We start from the raw sequence: 20,783 nt of genomic DNA, 5'->3' as shown, positions 1-20,783 counted from the left end.
GAAGGCCTGGAAGCTCTTCCGAGAACACATCCAGAAATTCATTCACTACGGGAACTGACTGAAGAGTCGGCGACTCAGCTTCTATATCTTGAACTCGTACTAGATGATAAATACATCCTTTCGTGATCGTCTTCCTTGCCTTTAGATAGGAAATAAACCTACCTTTTGGTGACGCCGTGTTCCCTTTCCTTTCTAAGACTGGTTCTCCCGGAAATTGGAAACGAACCATTTTCATTCTACAATCAATATTGGCATAACAAGAAGCCAACCAATCCATGCCCATAATAACATCAAAGTCTACCATTTCTAGCTCATGCAAATCAATCATGGTACGACGATCACAAATCATAACTACACAATCCCTATATACTCGGTTAGCTATTACAGATTCACCCACGGGTGTAGACACCACAAAAGGTTTGATCGACTCTGGTTCAACTATAAATCGACTCGCGATATAAGGAGTAACATATGATAATGTGGAGCCTGAATCAATCAAAGCATATACATCATGAGAGAATACTGATAATATACCTGTGACCACGTCAGGAGAAGACTCAAGATCTTGGCGTCCAGCCAAAGCATAAATACGGTGCTGAGGACCGCTAGTACTGGGAGCTCTCCCTCTGCCTCTACCATGGCCGACTAGCGCATGTGAACCTAGCCCCGTAGGGCGTACAGATGCCGAATATCCGGCTACCGACCCTGATGGTTGGGCCCTACCTCTACCATGTACTGAGGGGCAATCACGCATAATATGGCCTGGTCGACCACATGAATAGCAAACGTCTGAACCCAATCGGCACTGACCCCAATGAACCTTCCCACATTGGGAACATCATGGCACGGGTGGCCTTGACTGGCCTGAATCATCTCTAAACTGCGGTCCTGAATAACGCGAACTCGGCCCTGAACGAGCAGACCTATCAAATCTCTGGCCTGAAGACCGTGGAGGTGCACTGGTCATAGAATAGCCTGAATGCCTGGGGAACTGCTGCCTGTGTCCACCTTTGGACTCACTCATTGGGCCTGAAGATCTGTCCCTCTTGCAATGACCCCTATCCTGCTCACGCTCACTTCTCCACTGTTGTAGGCCTTCTTCTAAGTTCTGAGCATGCTCCTGAATGCGTGCAATATCCATGCCGTCCTGAAGGGACGCAGTCAAATATTTATCCATCAAGTGTGGCCCTAGGCCATTTACAAATCGGTGTACCTGGTCACCCATATCCGTTACCATGGCCGAAGCATACCTAACCAGGGAATTGAAACGGACGCTATACTCTAGGGCACTCATACTACCTTGCCTCAAGTTCAAGAATTTATCGGCCCTAGCTCGCCGAACTTCCGAAGGCATATAATGACGGAGAAAAGCATCAACAACTCTTGCCATACCGGGGGAGGTGCATTGGCCCTCCGTGAAGCCATCCATACCGTATACCACTGTATCGAGACATCTCTCAATATATATGACACTAGCTCTACCGACTGGGTGTCTGAAGCATGTATCAACCGGAGCGTCCTCAACATACCATCGATAAAATCCTGAGGATCCTCCTCCGGCTTTGACCCAACGAATTCCGGAGGGTTTAAAGTAATGAAGTCACGGGCCCTTGCACTAACGGCTCTATCACCATGCCCTGAACTTTGCCTCTGAGTCTGGGCCGCAACCAACTGAGTCAACAAATTAATGGCCTCTTTCACATATTGGCCAGAAGCATTCGGTGGAGGTGCTGGAGCTGGGGCTGAGGCTCCCTCACGCTCCTCAGAAATAGGCACTATCTGGGAGGACTGAGATTGAGCCGCACTATGGGACTCACTTGCCTCTACTACCGGTGGCGGTGCTCTTTCGGCCCGCTTTTCTTCCACCGTCTTGCCCTTTTGGGCCGCTGTAGCCTTTCTCTTTTTAGGCATCTCTGAAATACACAACATACGATTAAAGAACAAGAATTTCTTACATCATAGCTCTATCGCACGATTCTTATGAAGAAAGAAGGTCATTTATTCCTAAAATGTTCGCAGCTTCCTGTTTATAAGTATGGCGCGCAACACACCCATAACCAAGACTCTACTAGACACGGCTCGTAGACACAACCTATGACTGAACTTCTCTGATACCACTTTTGTCACGACCCGACTAGGAGGCCGCGACGAGCACCCAGTGCTAGCCCACCCGTGTACCCTCTTAGCTTACTCTTATACTTACATCTAGGTGAGCCACATAATTATACATACATTTCCATTCATTCGTCAAACTAGTCCCATTGGACGACATTACTATTATATCATAATTGGCATCTATGCCACATCAATGTATATGGGCCAACGTGGCTGACAAAATGATATACAAATAGAGGCCGACAAAGCCAGACATATCTATACATATATACACGTGACTACGAGCCTCTAAGAGAGTATGACATATCACATGAGCGGGACAGGACCCCGCTATGCCAATAAATATGTACACAAAAGAATGAGTACCCAAAAGCTAGGACTCCGAAGGAAGTGGAGCTCTGCTATGTAATCTCTGAATAAGCAGCTATGGATCAAGTATGTCTCCCTGTGCACCTGCGAGTATGACGCAGCGTCCACAAACAAAAGGACGTCAGTACGAAGAATGTACTGAGTATGTAAAGCATGATCAACATTGATATATAAGCATAATGAACAACATATGAAATAGCATAGGAGGGGGAGACAATAATATCATCATCATGACACTAACTTTCCTTTCATAGGAACTTTCCATTTCTCATACGCATTTGTGTACATACATCCTCATCCGTGTTCCATAATAGTACTCGTACCATACTTGTGACCGTATTTGTATACATGTCCTTATTCGTAGTCATGTACATAGTCTTATCACATTCATATTCATTTTATATACATAGTCATTTCATATACATAGCATTTACATAGCATACCCGACCTCATAAGATCGGTGTTTCATGCACAGCATTTACATAGCATACCCGACCTCAGAGGATCGGTGTTTCATATACATACTTGGCCAACCAAGTGTTATGTCCCGTGTTTTCGTATAATTGGAAATCGTGAAATAATTACGACTTGTGGATTATAAGGACATATTTTGATTTTAGTGAATATGACTATGTTGGTTATGGAATTATTAATGTTAAGACCTCGGGGTAGGCCGAGGATAAATTTGGAATTTCGGAAATTAGTTTCGGGAATTACAAAACGGGGCATTTCAAGAATTGGGCCAAAGAAATTACAACTCAAATGAAGCCCAAAAAGAATAAAGGGGGCCGGCCATGTCTTTAGGCCCAAGCCATTTTAAAAGGGTCATGTGCTATGCACATGACCCCTAAAAGGATATATACTAGTGAACACTTAGAAATATCCAAGAAACAAATCATAAATCAAGAACACCCCAAAGAAGGGCTTCGGCCGAACCTAAAGAGGAAGGAAAAGAAAAAAAATTCCAAGCTTGTGTGTGATCCAAAAATCTTGGTTGCTACATATTTGTGAAGTACTCAAGACGCTCTCCGACGTGGTATAAATAGTTTGGCACGAGGACGACGTTTTCGACAAGTCGGGTTTTCAAGGAAAGGTGCCCCTTTTATGTTATAGAATTGATGTGAATGTGTTAAGCATTGGAAGTAGATGGAGATCCCGTAATTTTAACGTAAATAGAAAGTCGTGGGTGTGTGTGTGTAGTGTGTTTGGCCGTGAGTTATGGAAGGAAAGAAATGGTTTGAATTGATCTTGTTTAAGTTGGCATAATGTGTTGTTGTGACCCTTAGATCGTAATTGATTGATTGTTGAATTAAATTGGCGGTGGAAAACGAATTCGGATATTATCGGAAAGTGTATATCCTTGGTATTCTTATGTATATCAATGTATATTTTGGGGTGCTATAGACTTTAGATATGAATCTATATCGATGTTGACGAATTCGGATTGAAACGACGTTAGTTAGAATGTTCGTCGTGAATTTTAATGTTTTGAAGAATTATGGAACTAATGGATTTTGGTGCAATTTCGTGTATGGTTTGAATTGTAATGAGAATGTGGTTGTATAAGTTTGAATGTGGGAATGAATACAAATAGGTAGATATAGAATTGGAATTTTGAAAGTTTGAATGGAAAGTTGCCAACTTAAGAAATCATGTAGGACTTTGAAGCTAGAGTGAATTGATTGTTGTTTACATTGTTTGGTTGATGTGTGGGCTGTTGTGGTTGGTTAATTTGAGCCGAGCTACGCCTCGGGGATGTTAGATTTATAGGGGAAATGCTGCCGAAATTTCGGTAGGCAAATATGGAGTTAATGGCATTTTTGAGCCTAAGAATCTCAATTGGTAACTTTGACCATTTGCAGATTTTTGACGAAACGGGACTGGACATTTGGAAGAGCATACGACGTCTGTGAGGTATGTAAAGCTTCCCAATTCTTTATTTGGCATATCTTAGGGTGTTAGTTGAATATGAGACCTTCCGGAGCATTTCTGCTCCTCGAAACCCGATCCACAGGAAAGTTACTATTCATTCAATTCGATTGAAGCCTAAAGGCTCCCTTTTGGCTAGAATGCCATTATTCGTCCGAAACCTATCGAAATGTGGTCGGGTAACCTAGAAATGATTATGTATGACCCTTGGCATATTACTGCTCGTAAAAATATGTTCGCCACCTCACTTCGACTCGAGGTGGGTCCGCTACCCCAAAATGCCCGATTTGCCCTTCGGGCCATCTTTGAGAATAGAGTTGAACGTACCACTTCTGATCTTTGGAACATCCTTCCACGGGGTATGTTTGGACTATTCGATGCACTAATCCAGGTTTTGAACTATATGGACCATTTTGGAATCGTTTTGCAAAATGAAACCTTATGTCGACTAAGTATTCGACTATTTTGTAATAGGATATGATTTATGAGTTTACTTTGTTTTGAAACACTGTTTTGAAATACGATTTGCATTTGTTTGCTCACGACTCCGCTCGTGCCTTATTATGACTTCGTTCACCGGTTCCCGGGCCGGTTTTGATTCGTGCGCCTTATGACAATTCGACCGTATGCTGTGTTACGGTTCCCGAGGCTTCGCCATAGGGCCGGGTTCCGTTGGAGTTATGCTGTGATATGGCTCGTGATGCGATACGCTCACCGATGATTATGATTATGTTGGGGGATGTACGGAGATTTGAAACCTTCTGGTGTTATGCTGTGTGTGGTGCCAGCGTCGGAGTGGCGACCACGTTCTTAAGCGTTTGCATGATTTTATTTGCATAAAATATATGTATATGATTCCGATACAGATTTTGACATACCAGTTTGTACCCCACTTTGACATTTGATTTGCTTTCGGTTTTGATCCATAATTCTGTACTCCGTGCTTTACATACTCAGTACATATTTCGTACTGACCCCCTCTCTCCGGGGGCTGCGTTTTATGCCCGCAGGTGCAGACATCGATGATCCTCCGCAGTAGGCTTCACTTCTTGCTTTTCGGAGTACTCTTACTGGGTCCGGAGTCCACTCTTGGTACAGACTCCTCTACTCTGTATATACTTTATATATTTGACAGTTTGGGTACGGCGGGGCCCTGTCTCGCCTTATGTTATGTTTTGAATTCGTAGAGGCCTGTAGTCATCTTTGTGGGGCGAGGGTCCTATGTGTTTATTGTCTGATTTTGCTTTCGGGTCTTAAAGCGGTCTGTTTGATATGATGGCCCCAAATGGCCCTTTTGTATATATTTGTATGTTGACCGGCGATGTCTATTCCGCCGCTTTGTTTGAGTTTGATTTGATATGACCGCTTAAGACATATTTTCGATATAAATTATGTTTGATATAACTTCTTGAAAATTCTGAAATATGTTTGGATTCGAAAATGAATATGCGATTTGGTCTGGGTACCCAGGTAGGGTGCCAGTCGCGGCCCACGGGGCTGGGTCGTGACAAAAGTGGTATCAGAGCGGTTTGTCCTCGGAATGTCTACAGGCCGTGTCTCGTAGAGTCTTGTTTATCGATGTGTTGTGCACCACATCTATAAACGGGAAGCTACAGGGCATTTAGGATGTTACTTTCTTTGTAATCTTAGATCGTGCGATAGAGCTGTGCTATTAGGATGATTTTGATCTGACTCGCCTTCGTGTTTGCAGTGATGCCTCCGAAGAAGGCAACGGCGGCCCAGAAGGGCAAGGAGAGGATTGGAGAGACTAGCCAGGCACAGCGAGCTACCCGGGCTCGTGTCTATGATTTGCCTGAGGATGTGCCTCATTCTGAGGGGTCTGCTACACCCCCACTAGTACAGCCTGGAGCAGGACCTTCAGCAGCTCCAGAGGTCCGTGTACCCGCACCTGAGACTCCAGCTCCTCAGCCAGGGGCGGAGGATAGGACCCTGAGGGAGGCTGTACAGCTGTTGACTACACTGGTAGCAGGACAGGCTCGCAGGTGCGGGCGGAGGGACGACGATGATGATGACAGGCGGGACAGCCTGAGAGTGCGGGAGTTTTTGCTATGTGGCCCTCCAGAATTCTTTGGGTCTAAGCCCGACGAGGACCCCCACGACTTTATTCGGGGGATGCGACGCTCACTGGACTTGGTCAGGGCTTCAGAGACCGAGTCAGTTGAGCTGGCTTCGCACCGGCTTCGAGATGTGGCTACCCACTGGTACGAGACTTGGGAGCTGTCTAGAGGAGAGGGTGCCCCTCCAGCCACTTGGGATCAGTTTGTGACAGCATTCACCCGCCACTTTTTGCCCCCAGAGTTACGGCGGGCACGAGCTGATCGGTTTTTACGTCTGCAGCAGAGGGGTCGGAGTGTTCGCGAGTATAGCCTTGAGTTTGATTCTCTGGCCCGATATGCACCGGCCGTGGTAGCAGACATGTCCGATCGGATGCATAGATATGTTATGGGATTGGACCGGTACTTGGTAGACAGCTGTATGGCCGTGTCACTGCAGACAGACATGGATATTTCCCGGCTTCAGGCCTATGCGATGGGTATGGAGGACCGTCGCAGATCTGATCCTGCTGGCAGAGATCGAGACAGGAGGCCGCCCAAGAGGGCTAGATCCGCGGGTTATTCAGGAGATTCTCGAGGCGGACAGCCTCAGCAGCAGCAGCAGTCTGATAGATATTTTCCTCCTTCCGGCTGGGGTACTCAGTCAGGTAGCCGGAGATTCGACAGTACGGGACCGTCTGGGGCCGGTCAGAGCTCCAGAGCGGCAGGATCGCAGGTATCCAGGGGTCCCAGTCAGGCCAGACCACCTAGACCCCGTTGTCCACATTGCGGGAAGTCACATCCCGGGGAGTGTTACCGAGCGACGGGAGCTTGTTTTTCTTGTGGCGGTCAGGGCCACTTTATGAGAGATTGTCCATTGGCTAGCGGTTCTGGTAGTGCTGCTCAGCAGACAGGGTCAGCCGCCGGTTCTTCTTCTGCTCCATCAGTTGCACGCCCTGGAGGGCGAGGTATTTCAGCACCGGCAGGACGCGGTCGAGGCCGCGGTGGCACTTCAGGTTCTAGCGGTCCCTCGAACCGCATATATGCTTTGGCCAGCCGCCAGGATCAGGAGGCTTCGCCAAATGTCGTCACAGGTACATTGCTGGTTTTCTCCAGATCTGTATATGCATTGATTGACCCTGGCTCTACTTTATCATATATTTCCCCGCTCGTTGCTAGTAAGATTGGGATAGTGTCTGAGCCTATAAAACCATTTGAGGTAGCTACGCCAGTTGGGGATTTTATTATAGCGAGACAGATTTATAAGGATTGTTCTGTGACCATTTATGATCGTAGCACTAAGGCTGATTTGATAGAGTTAGACATGCTTGAGTTTGACGTCATTATGGGCATGGACTGGTTGTCTTCCTGTTATGCTAATGTCGACTGCCAGAAAAAGGTAGTCCGTTTTCAGTTTCCAGGAGAACCAGTCATAGAGTGGTTCGGATCTACAGCATCGCCGAGGGGTAAGTTTATTTCATACCTCAAGGCTAAGAAGATGATCCAGAAGGGGTATATCTATCATTTGGTTCGTGTGCACGATACTGCCGCGGAGGTACCTACCCTTCAGTCTGTTCCGGTCGTCAGCGAGTTTCCAGATGTTTTTCCTGACGAGCTTCCTGGCCTTCCGCCTGAGCGGGAGATTGATTTTTCTATTGAGTTGATGCCGGATACGCAGCCTATATCTATTCCTCCGTACAGAATGGCACCAGCTGAGTTGAAGGAGTTGAAGGAGCAGCTGAAAGATTTGCTGGATAAGGGCTTTATTAGACCCAGCACATCACCCTGGGGAGCGCCGGTGCTGTTTGTCAGAAAGAAAGACGGGTCATTGCGGATGTGTATCGACTACCGGCAGCTGAATAAGGTGACTGTTAAGAATAAATATCCCCTCCCCCGGATTGATGACTTGTTTGACCAGCTGCAGGGTGCTAGACACTTCTCAAAGATAGATCTGCGTTCTGGTTATCATCAGGTGCGAGTACGGGAGTCAGATATCCCGAAGACTGCTTTCAGGACTCGGTACGGGCATTATGAGTTCAGAGTTATGTCTTTCGGGCTGACTAATGCTCCAGCAGTATTTATGGATCTGATGAACCGGGTATTTCGGCCTTTCCTGGATATGTTTGTTATTGTGTTTATTGATGATATCCTGATTTACTCGCGATCAGTCGAGGAGCATTCAGATCATTTGAGGACGGTACTTGGCATCCTCCGTCAGCAGAAGTTATATGCTAAATTCTCTAAGTGTGAGTTCTGGTTGACTTCTGTGGCATTCTTGGGCCATATTGTCGGCGCAGATGGTATTCGGGTTGACACGCAGAAGATTGAGGCTGTGCAGAATTGGCCCAGGCCTACTACACCGACAGAGGTGCGTAGTTTTCTTGGATTGGCTGGGTATTACCGCAGGTTCGTGGAGGATTTCTCTTCTATTTCAGCACCACTGACGAGGCTTACCCAGAAAGCAGCAAAATTCCAGTGGACAGATGCTTGCAAGCGCAGCTTTCAGATGCTGAAGGAGAGATTGATTACAGCACCAGTTTTGGCTCTTCCAGAGGGATCTGACGGGTATGTTGTCTATTGTGACGCCTCTGGTATTGGGATAGGATGTGTATTGATGCAGCACGGTCGAGTCATAGCCTATGCTTCCCGGCAGCTCAGACCGCACGAGAAAAACTATCCCACTCATGATCTTGAGTTGGCCGCGGTGATTCATGCTCTGAAGATTTGGCGGCATTATTTATATGGGGTCCATGTTGATATCTATACGGACCATAAGAGTCTCCAGTATATTTTCAGACAGAAGGAACTAAATTTGCGGCAGCGGAGATGGCTTGAGTTACTAAAGGATTACGACGTTGATATTCTGTACCATCCGGGGAAAGCCAATGTGGTAGCTGATGCGCTTAGCCGCAAGTCCGTGGGCAGTCTGGCTGATGTTCCATCTGATAAGAGAGATTTGGTTCGTGATATTCATCAGCTGGCCAGCCTCGGAGTTCGTTTGGTGGATTCTGGAGATTCTGGGATTTCTGTTCGTCCAGTTGCTGAGTCATCTATTATTCAGGAGGTAAAGCAGCGCCAGTTTGAGGATCCTCTTTTGATTCAGTACAGAGATGTGGCCCTTAGTAAATCAAAGACTCAGTTTGAGATCTCGCCTGACGGAGTATTATTATATGATGGCAGATTCTGTGTACCGGACGTTGCGGGCTTACGGCGGCAGATTATGGGCGAGGCCCATAATGCACGGTATTCTGTTCATCCTGGTTCCACTAAAATGTATCGGGACCTCAGGTGTTTGTATTGGTGGGACGGCATGAAGAAAGATATTGCTGAGTTTGTTAGTCAGTGCCCGAACTGCCAGCAAGTTAAGATCGAGCACCAGAAGCCCGGTGGCTTGTTACAGGAGATGGAGATTCCAGCCTGGAAATGGGAGATGATTAATATGGACTTCATTGTTGGGTTGCCGCGTACTCTACGCAGGTACGACTCTATTTGGGTTATTGTGGACAGGCTGACGAAATCAGCCCATTTCCTTTCGGTCCGGACTACATATTCGGCTGAGGACTATGCCAGATTATATATCAGAGAGATAGTCAGACTTCACGGGGTCCCTGTATCTATTATTACCGACCGAGGTGCTCAGTTTACAGCTAATTTCTGGAGGTCATTTCAGGAGGGATTAGGGACTCAGGTGAACTTCAGTACAGCTTTCCATCCTCAGACCGACGGGCAGGCCGAGCGCACTATTCAGACGCTCGAGGATATGTTACGGGCTTGCGTTATTGATTTCAGGGGCAGCTGGGATGATCATTTGCCGCTTATAGAGTTTGCCTACAATAACAGTTATCACTCCAGCATCCAGATGGCCCCGTATGAGGCCCTTTATGGCAGGAGATGCAGATCTCCTATTGGCTGGTTTGACGTGGGCGAGACTAAGCTGATTGGGCCTGATGTGATCCAGGAGGCTGTAGATAAGGTGAAGCTCATTCGGGAGCGACTGTTAGCTGCTCAGAGTCGACAGAAAGCGTATGCTGATAGGCGACGTCGACCGTTACAGTTCCAGACTGGTGACTGGGTATTCCTGAAGGTGTCGCCTATGAAGGGCATTATGAGATTTGGCAAGAAGGGTAAGTTGAGTCCGCGGTACATCGGGCCATACCAGATTGTTCGGAGGATTGGCGCAGTCGCCTACGAGCTAGACTTGCCATCCGATTTGGAGTCCGTGCACCCGGTGTTTCATGTGTCTATGCTGCGGAAGTGTATTGGCGACCCTTCCAGGATATTCCCAGTAGATGATCTCCAGGTGACGGAGCAGTTATCTTATGACGAGCAGCCTATATCTATTCTGGATCGACAGCTGCGGAGACTACGCACTAAAGAGGTGCCCTCCGTCAAAGTCCTGTGGCGCAACAATAATCGGGAGGAGATGACTTGGGAGGCGGAGGACGAGATGAAGAAGAAATATCCCCACTTGTTTCCGACATCCGCAGGTAATCTAATTTCTTTTTCAGTTTGTTGTGTTGATTGATAAAATGAATTATGTATGTCATCATTAAAAAGGGACACTCCTGCCTTGATCATAAGACCTTATAAGGTTAATTTAACATTCGGGGACGAATGTTCTTAAGGGGGGGAGAATGTTATGTCCCGTGTTTTCGTATAATTGGAAATCGTGAAATAATTACGACTTGTGGATTATAAGGACATATTTTGATTTTAGTGAATATGACTATGTTGGTTATGGAATTATTAATGTTAAGACCTCGGGGTAGGCCGAGGATAAATTTGGAATTTCGGAAATTAGTTTCGGGAATTACAAAACGGGGCATTTCAAGAATTGGGCCAAAGAAATTACAACTCAAATGAAGCCCAAAGAGAATAAAGGGGGCCGGCCATGTCTTTAGGCCCAAGCCATTTTAAAAGGGTCATGTGCTATGCACATGACCCCTAAAAGGATATATACTAGTGAACACTTAGAAATATCCAAGAAACAAATCATAAATCAAGAACACCCCAAAGAAGGGCTTCGGCCGAACCTAAAGAGGAAGGAAAAGAAAAAAAATTCCAAGCTTGTGTGTGATCCAAAAATCTTGGTTGCTACATATTTGTGAAGTACTCAAGACGCTCTCCGACGTGGTATAAATAGTTTGGCACGAGGACGACGTTTTCGACAAGTCGGGTTTTCAAGGAAAGGTGCCCCTTTTATGTTATAGAATTGATGTGAATGTGTTAAGCATTGGAAGTAGATGGAGATCCCGTAATTTTAACGTAAATAGAAAGTCGTGGGTGTGTGTGTGTAGTGTGTTTGGCCGTGAGTTATGGAAGGAAAGAAATGGTTTGAATTGATCTTGTTTAAGTTGGCATAATGTGTTGTTGTGACCCTTAGATCGTAATTGATTGATTGTTGAATTAAATTGGCGGTGGAAAACGAATTCGGATATTATCGGAAAGTGTATATCCTTGGTATTCTTATGTATATCAATGTATATTTTGGGGTGCTATAGACTTTAGATATGAATCTATATCGATGTTGACGAATTCGGATTGAAACGACGTTAGTTAGAATGTTCGTCGTGAATTTTAATGTTTTGAAGAATTATGGAACTAATGGATTTTGGTGCAATTTCGTGTATGGTTTGAATTGTAATGAGAATGTGGTTGTATAAGTTTGAATGTGGGAATGAATACAAATAGGTAGATATAGAATTGGAATTTTGAAAGTTTGAATAGAAAGTTGCCAACTTAAGAAATCATGTAGGACTTTGAAGCTAGAGTGAATTGATTGTTGTTTACATTGTTTGGTTGATGTGTGGGCTGTTGTGGTTGGTTAATTTGAGCCGAGCTACGCCTCGGGGATGTTAGATTTATAGGGGAAATGCTGCCGAAATTTCGGTAGGCAAATATGGAGTTAATGGCATTTTTGAGCCTAAGAATCTCAATTGGTAACTTTGACCATTTGCAGATTTTTGACGAAACGGGACTGGACTTTTGGAAGAGCATACGACGTCTGTGAGGTATGTAAAGCTTCCCAATTCTTTATTTGGCATATCTTAGGGTGTTAGTTGAATATGAGACCTTCCGGAGCATTTCTGCTCCTCGAAACCCGATCCACAGGAAAGTTACTATTCATTCAATTCGATTGAAGCCTAAAGGCTCCCTTTTGGCTAGAATGCCATTATTCGTCCGAAACCTATCGAAATGTGGTCGGGTAACCTAGAAATGATTATGTATGACCCTTGGCATATTACTGCTCGTAAAAATATGTTCGCCACCTCACTTCGACTCGAGGTGGGTCCGCTACCCCAAAATGCCCGATTTGCCCTTCGGGCCATCTTTGAGAATAGAGTTGAACGTACCACTTCTGATCTTTGGAACATCCTTCCACGGGGTATGTTTGGACTATTCGATGCACTAATCCAGGTTTTGAACTATATGGACCATTTTGGAATCGTTTTGCAAAATGAAACCTTATGTCGACTAAGTATTCGACTATTTTGTAATAGGATATGATTTATGAGTTTACTTTGTTTTGAAACACTGTTTTGAAATACGATTTGCATTTGTTTGCTCACGACTCCGCTCGTGCCTTATTATGACTTCGTTCACCGGTTCCCGGGCCGGTTTTGATTCGTGCGCCTTATGACAATTCGGCCGTATGCTGTGTTACGGTTCCCGAGGCTTCGCCATAGGGCCGGGTTCCGTTGGAGTTATGCTGTGATATGGCTCGTGATGCGATACGCTCACCGATGATTATGATTATGTTCGGGGATGTACGGAGATTTGAAACCTTCTGGTGTTATGCTGTGTGTGGTGCCAGCGTCGGAGTGGCGACCACGTTCTTAAGCGTTTGCATGATTTTATTTGCATAAAATATATGTATATGATTCCGATACAGATTTTGACATACCAGTTTGTACCCCACTTTGACATTTGATTTGCTTTCGGTTTTGATCCATAATTCTGTACTCCGTGCTTTACATACTCAGTACATATTTCGTACTGACCCCCTCTCTCCGGGGGCTGCGTTTTATGCCCGCAGGTGCAGACATCGGTGATCCTCCGCAGTAGGCTTCACTTCTTGCTTTTCGGAGTACTCTTACTGGGTCCGGAGTCCACTCTTGGTACAGACTCCTCTACTCTGTATATACTTTGTATATTTGACAGTTTGGGTACGGCGGGGCCCTGTCTCGCCTTATGTTATGTTTTGAATTCGTAGAGGCCTGTAGTCATCTTTGTGGGGCGAGGGTCCTATGTGTTTATTTTCTGATTTTGCTTTCGGGTCTTAAAGTGGTCTGTTTGATATGATGGCCCCAAATGGCCCTTTTGTATATATTTGTATGTTGACCGGCGATGTCTATTCCGCCGCTTTGTTTGAGTTTGATTTGATATGACCGCTTAAGACATATTTTTGATATAAATTATGTTTGATATAACTTCTTGAAAATTCTGAAATAAGTTTGGATTCGAAAATGAATATGCGATTTGGTCTGGGTACCCAGGTAGGGTGCCAGTCGCGGCCCACGGGGCTGGGTCGTGACACCAAGGCTCAAGGTTACTCATACCTGGCCCTACCAAGGCTTCAGGGTTATCCGTACCATCTGCAGAGGTGTGCGCGCGTTTCGTAATCGTATACATACTTTATACATATTCATATACATATATTCTACCCGACGTATAAGCTCGGGGTTTCATTATAGCCCTTCATAGGCACATATAAGTATAATAGCCCGTAGGCACCTAAAGCATCATTATTATTATCATTATCATTACTATCATCATCATTATCGTTACTTCTATATCATAGGCTTACTCGTCGTATGAGGTGCGTAGTACAATCGTAGTACATATCAAGGATCGTGAGCTTATGAGCTCGGAATATCAATTATTTGAAGGCAACATACTCATATAGAGGTTTCAAGAAATTGGCCAAGAACCATGCCTTATGAAAGAAGGGTTAGCCTTACATACCTTTTCGTCGAACTATTCTACGCTCGCATATTCCCTTCCAATGCTAGCGTTTATACCTTCATTAATATCATAACAATGGCCATTAGTCATTCACATTATCCACATTATCTAGATTCCTCAGTTTGCCTCTAATTCACCCACATTCATGGTCATAACACCCAACTTCGTCCATTCGTCTAAAGTGTTTAGTTTATGATCTTAATACCGTTTATAACACATTCATATCACAACCCAACAACATTCATAATTAAATTCAAATTATTTCTCAAAATGTCACTATTCATCCTTCATGACCTAGTTGACCATATTTTCTACAATCCATGTATTTTAATTCTCCAATACCTTAAACATCATGTAAATTTCATGAATCATACCTTAGAAGTTGTAGGAGCAAGCTTTAGTTGATAATACTCCACCTTGAGCAAAACCCTAGTTTTTCTCCATTTGGATTTCTTGACTTGGATGATCTTTGATGATTTCCTTACTCTTGATTCCCTTATTTAATGTGGTTGATCCTCAAATATCCTTGAAACCTTGTATAATAATAGTAGAGAGAAGTTTTAGAGAGAAGTGGTGAAATGTAGAAATGAAATAAAATAAGTCTTGGTCCCTTTATTTAATGACTTGTAAAATCTGTGCTGAGGTGAACAGTGGTCGTAAACTGAGTTTACGACCATGTGTTCCACTTTACGGACCGTCCATTGCGATCGTCTTTAATAATTCCAAAACCAGAAGCTTAGACTGCAACCATTGTGATTTACGACCATGGTTTACGGGCTGTAAATCACTTTATGGTCCATAAACCTGGTCGTATTTTACCATTTCCTGCACCGGCAGAAAGTTGAAGCTCTGCATGGCAGTTTACGACCTGCTAGTTTACGGACCGTATACCAATTTACGGTCCGTCCTAGCACTTTACGACCACTGGGCAGTTGCAAATCTGCAACTTCCCATAATTCTTAGACTTCTCATTTTTTATCACCCACGTCCATGCACATGCATTGCTCACCTTATATCTCATCTTAACTTAGCCACCTTTCTCGTCTTACGTCGGATTCCTTTGAAATCTCGCCTAATGTCATCAAACGCCATTTCTTACTCATGGAACATCATGCACTCGTACTCATCACTAGTTCATTCACTTGCGTACCAATGGAAAATTTTTCGAGGTGTAACAATTTCAATTTTTTTCCACTCTCCTCTCTACAAGAAACCTCTAGAACACTCTCCATTATTCATCCACAAGAAATCAAGGGAAAATCATGATCAACTATACCAAATCCATGAAATCAAGTGTATGAGACCTAATAAAAGTTCATCTACACCAAGAAAACTCAAGGGCAGTGAGCTAGGGTTTTGGTGCAAGAAGAGAAGTTCCACTCAAGGCTTATTCATCCACTATCTAAGGTGCGTTTTTTTATCATTCTTGGTTGTTTTATGTTACCTCGATAAAGTATAGCTATCTTTGAGTTATTATACATGCATTATGATGAGTATATGTTGATGATATTACACCGTGACTATATGGCACGGGCAGACACACCACTGCAGTGGGCAGCTTATACCCCGGACGCGGAAGGCCTGGACGCAGGCTAATGATTATCACACCGATCCGATATGGACGGGCAGCTTATACATTTATGCATATATGATATGATGATGATTATGAAGTAAGCCAGCATGTGTTATTTCTTTTATAGGTGACAGTCATATACAGTTGCTCCCTTATTGATGCTTCCTTTATCTCATTGACGTATTGTTGTTATTAATGCCTCTCATACTCAGTACAATGTTCGTACCAACATCCGTTTTATTTGGATGATGTATTCATGCCCACAGGTAGACAGGGAGGTGATCTTGATCCAGACTCGTGGGGGCTAGTAGCTGATTTGAGAGCACTCCATTGTTCCGGAGGTGCTCTGATTATTCTTTTGTGTACATATGTATATTTTGGGCACGACGGGGTCCTGTCCCGTCCCTATGTCTAGCACTCTAGTAGAGGCTCGTAGATACGTACTGTGGGTTATACGGTCTCCCGAGGTCACTACTGTATCTATATATATATATATATATATATATATATATATATATATATATATATATTATTTTGATGGCGGAAAGGCTTATGTATATAAAGGTATTTATGCTCTCAATAGAAAAATGATTTTCTTATGATTTGAGTATGAGTTTGACAAAAGAAGGTTTAATGAGTATGATGAGTAGCAGAACGAGTGGTGCTCGGTGGTTAGCCCCGGGTACCAGTCGGGTCTTGACAAAAGTGGTATCAGAGCAGTTCAGTCCTAGGAAGTGGCTACGAGCCGTGTAAAGTAGAGTCTTGTTTATGGTGTCTTGCGCGCCACACTAATTGTGCGATATAATTTCAGCAAAGCTGATGAAAGGAAAGGCTACGGCAACCCAGAATGGCAAGATGGTGGTTGAAGAAGGGCTTGAACGAGAGCCGTCTATAGATGTAGAGAAGGGTGAACCCCATAATAAGGCCCCACCTCCGTTTTCCCATACTTCGCCCACTTTTGAGGATCAGAGGGGAGCCTCAACTTTGGCTCGAGCACCCCCCGTTCCTCCACCAGATGCCTCGGGCCAAGAGATGAGTCAGGCCATTCTTTTACTGACTCAATTGGTAGCCGCTCAAGCTCAGCGGCAGGATGTGGGCCACGATAACAGGGGTTGGAGAAAGGGAGTTAATTCTTCAGGGTTTGATCATGAGTTTAGGGGTGCTCCGAGGCAACAATTCTGTAGGCACTAATTTAGTTCAACAAATGGTGTTCCTCCGCAGTTTCCTACACCCAGATTTGATGGACCTACTCATTCTAGGTCACCCCAGAGCCTCAGAGTTTCCAGTTCTCGGATTCGGAGTGGTTCTATTCAGATAAGATCCCTGGTACCACGATGCACTCAGTGTCGCAAGTTACATTGGGGACCGTGCCGCTTGGGCTCGGATGTTTGTTATACCTGTGCTCGGCCAGGCCATCTCATGCGCGACTGCCCATGGAGGCGTGGTAAAGGTAAGGTTCGGGCTACGGGAGTGATAGCTGGCTCTTCGTCGTCGCTACGCCCCCCAAGGACAAGGTCACAGATGTTTGTAAGTGGTGATAGAGACCAAAGAGGAACGCCGAGTCCAAGTGGATTCCAGCATCATATCCATCCGTTAGCTGAGCGACAAGATCCTGAGTCTTCCCCTGATGTTGTTCCAGGTATATTGTTAGTATCCTCTTATGATATGTATGCATTGATTGATTCGGATCCTATGCTGTTATCTATCACCCCCGTTGTGATGATTGTGTTGAGGTGGAAAATCTGAGCCAATCCGATAATTTGAGATAACTATATTTGTTAGTAACCTAGTGATAGCCAGAACCGTGATTTACGAGTAAGTTGATTGACAGTGAGTGAATATAAATAATATGTGTATGTATATAGATATTGGAATTCTGTGCGGGCACAACTTTTGAGACAAGCCCTATTATTTATATCCTTTAATTGTAAGTGATCTTGTTTTGTTCAGTTATGTATTATGTGTGTTCCGATATATGTCCTATTGAGACATCGAACGTGTTTTCTGGGCTATGTGCAGGTTTGGGACTGTTATGCTTACAAAAGAAACTCTGCCGAAATTTTCCTAAAATCCAAAGGAGATAAGGTTTCTTGTGATATGTCCTGACGAGAAATGATGATGTGCAACGAGGTAATGGAAGGACGAGATTAAGTTAGGAGTATCATTGACAACTACAAGAGATGAGTAACGGTAATTATAAGATCGACAATGATATGGTAAAGAGAACTACTAGGGTAAATTAGGAAGACTGGTAGTGCTAAAGCATGACATAGAAAAGAAAGGGTAACTCCAATAGAGTTCAATACCGAAGTATTGATTGGAGGGATAAGCACAAGAAAGACACGATAAGTTTACTAGCAAATAAAGTAACAGTACCCGGAGGCAGAGGTACAAATACGAAGGGTTATAAAGAATGAGAATGCGTTGGTGAAATAATTTATATGGTAAGTGTAATAGAACTGATCAGGGAGAATAACAGGTTGAGTATGTTTACTTCGCAAGGTTTATTCTATTTTACGAGCAGACTTGCGAACGAGGTAAAGAAGTGGCACTCTATAGTGTTGATTATGATCAAGGTATAACGAGAACATAACAAGAATTGTAATACAAAGTATAGCGAGGGAACGACTAAAGATTTGACATGTTCTATGTGAATAAAAAGTGAACGCAACTATGAAACCAACAAGCGGGCTATGGGGCAGTAGATGAGAAAGCCGAAAAGGACCTTGTTAAGGGAAAGTTCAGCATAGGGATTCCTCAATGACAGAAATGGTAGCCAGCAAAAAGGGGGAAGTCAACTTGAAAAAAAAAATCAGAGAAAAGTGATATGGCAAAGTAGTAGTAGTTGGTGACTGGTTTAATCAAGAGTAGGAGTGATATCTTTAGCTGGATGTAAAAGGCCAAGCCTACAGTAACATGAATAATGAAATAGGACGATTGTTAGGAGAAGGATAAACATAATACGGATGAGAGGGGATGATTAGAATGAACGGAATAAGTTTTAGGAGCAAAGAATGGATTGTACGAAGGTAGCATATTCTAAAGGACAAAGCGGTACTCAGTTAGGGATAGGGTTCCCCATACGAAGAATAAAGGATTGATTATAAAATGGGAGAAAACAAGATGAATCAAGGAGGAAAGAATAAGAGTGAGAATAGAGAGAAAAGGAAATATACGAAGTACGCGTGCTTATGAAGTAGTTGCGTTATTGTTACACCCCGTAAGAGTTTGTGATATTTTAATTAAGACAACAAAGAATGAGTTAAGAAAGTTCAAGGAAAGTTAATCGAGTTAGTAAGAATATCGTTATATATATATATGGTTGCCTTAAGTATCCCGAGGTGACATCGTAACCTAAAGGATTTGAAATCGCGTTATGAGCGTATATGAGGTAATGTGAGTGCCCTTTTAAAGTATTTGAGATTATTAGTAATGATATAGAAGATGGATAAAAGATATGAATATATTTTTGCGATTGGAGTTTCGTCGAAGCTTCGTAAGTTCTCCAGTTACGTTTAAGGTTATTGTGATTCTCCGGACCCTTCGAGATGTGTATGGATTTTTATGTATGTATATGAGTATGTATATGTATGTATAAGAGGTTAAATGAGGGTCGGAAGAGGATTAGAAGTTAAACGAATCTGAACGAAATGAATCCGAACAACTTCAGAAAAATCTCGGACCAGATTTTTAGCCCATATTGTTGGAGGCATATCTCCTAGTATATGAGGAGTTTTAAGGTGTTTTAAAAGCCTAAAATTAAGTTCATCGAGTCTAGGTTTCCACGCAACAAACCTCACGTCAAAATGATATCGGAATAAGCACATATGGACGATGGAAGTTGGGCTGGCGGGGCAGAAACTTGAGACCCGATCCAAGCACTCATATTTTGGCCCATGAGTATGTTTCGGCCCATGAGGCCCATTAACGTTAAAATATATAGTAGATTTATTTGAGGGCTGATCATTTTCAGCTCATATCCTCCAAAACATTAGAGAGAGAGAGAGAGAGAGAGAGAGAGAGAGAGAGAGCTTCTAGGCTAAGGAAGCCATTTTGATTAAAATCTGAGCTCCGAATCCCGAAGCTCATGAAGAGAAAAACGTTGTACGTTGCGTTGCCTTCAATTTGAGATATATATTGGTCTTGGGGGATGAAATTTTCGTGGTGGAGCTTCTGATAAGGTATTTATAAAATTCCTTTTATGTTATTAAAGTGTTTATTTAGAGTTTTAACGAATTAGAACGGAGAAAACAGCATTATAAACTCGTTTGTTGTTTTGTTGAAATTTATGGGTGAGGGGCTATTTTAATTGAAATTGATGGACTGATTTGAATTAATATTTTGGTTGTTGTAATCATGGATTATGTGAGGAGAGTGAAGGAATTTAATGGTTAGAGTTGGAGTTAAATTGTTGTGGGTTGTTGTAAGGATTATAGAGATAATAATGTGGTTTAGTTGCATATGAATAGATGATGTGGTGTCGTGTGGCTGCTGTTGTATTTCTCAGAAATTTGCTGAAAAGATTGCATGAAATAAGGTATAAGAAGTGCATATGGGCTGCTTGGTGTATTGCAAGTGTTCGTTAGAATTTCGGGCATCGTTATATTATAGTTGGGGGCTGTTTTGGTATGTTGTTGTTCTTGTTGAAATAAAAGAATTGAAGATATGGTTGTGTCCATATGTTATTGTTGGTATTTCTGTGTCAACAGGAGAGCAATTGGAAATTCGGATAGGCAATGACTTTACCGTGCTGCATGAAGCATAAGCAATGACTTTAC

The sequence above is a fragment of the Lycium barbarum genome, chromosome 2 (genome assembly GCF_019175385.1).
Source record: "Lycium barbarum isolate Lr01 chromosome 2, ASM1917538v2, whole genome shotgun sequence".
Lineage (NCBI taxonomy): Eukaryota > Viridiplantae > Streptophyta > Magnoliopsida > Solanales > Solanaceae > Lycium > Lycium barbarum.
Note: the sequence above shows the minus strand (reverse complement) of the source record.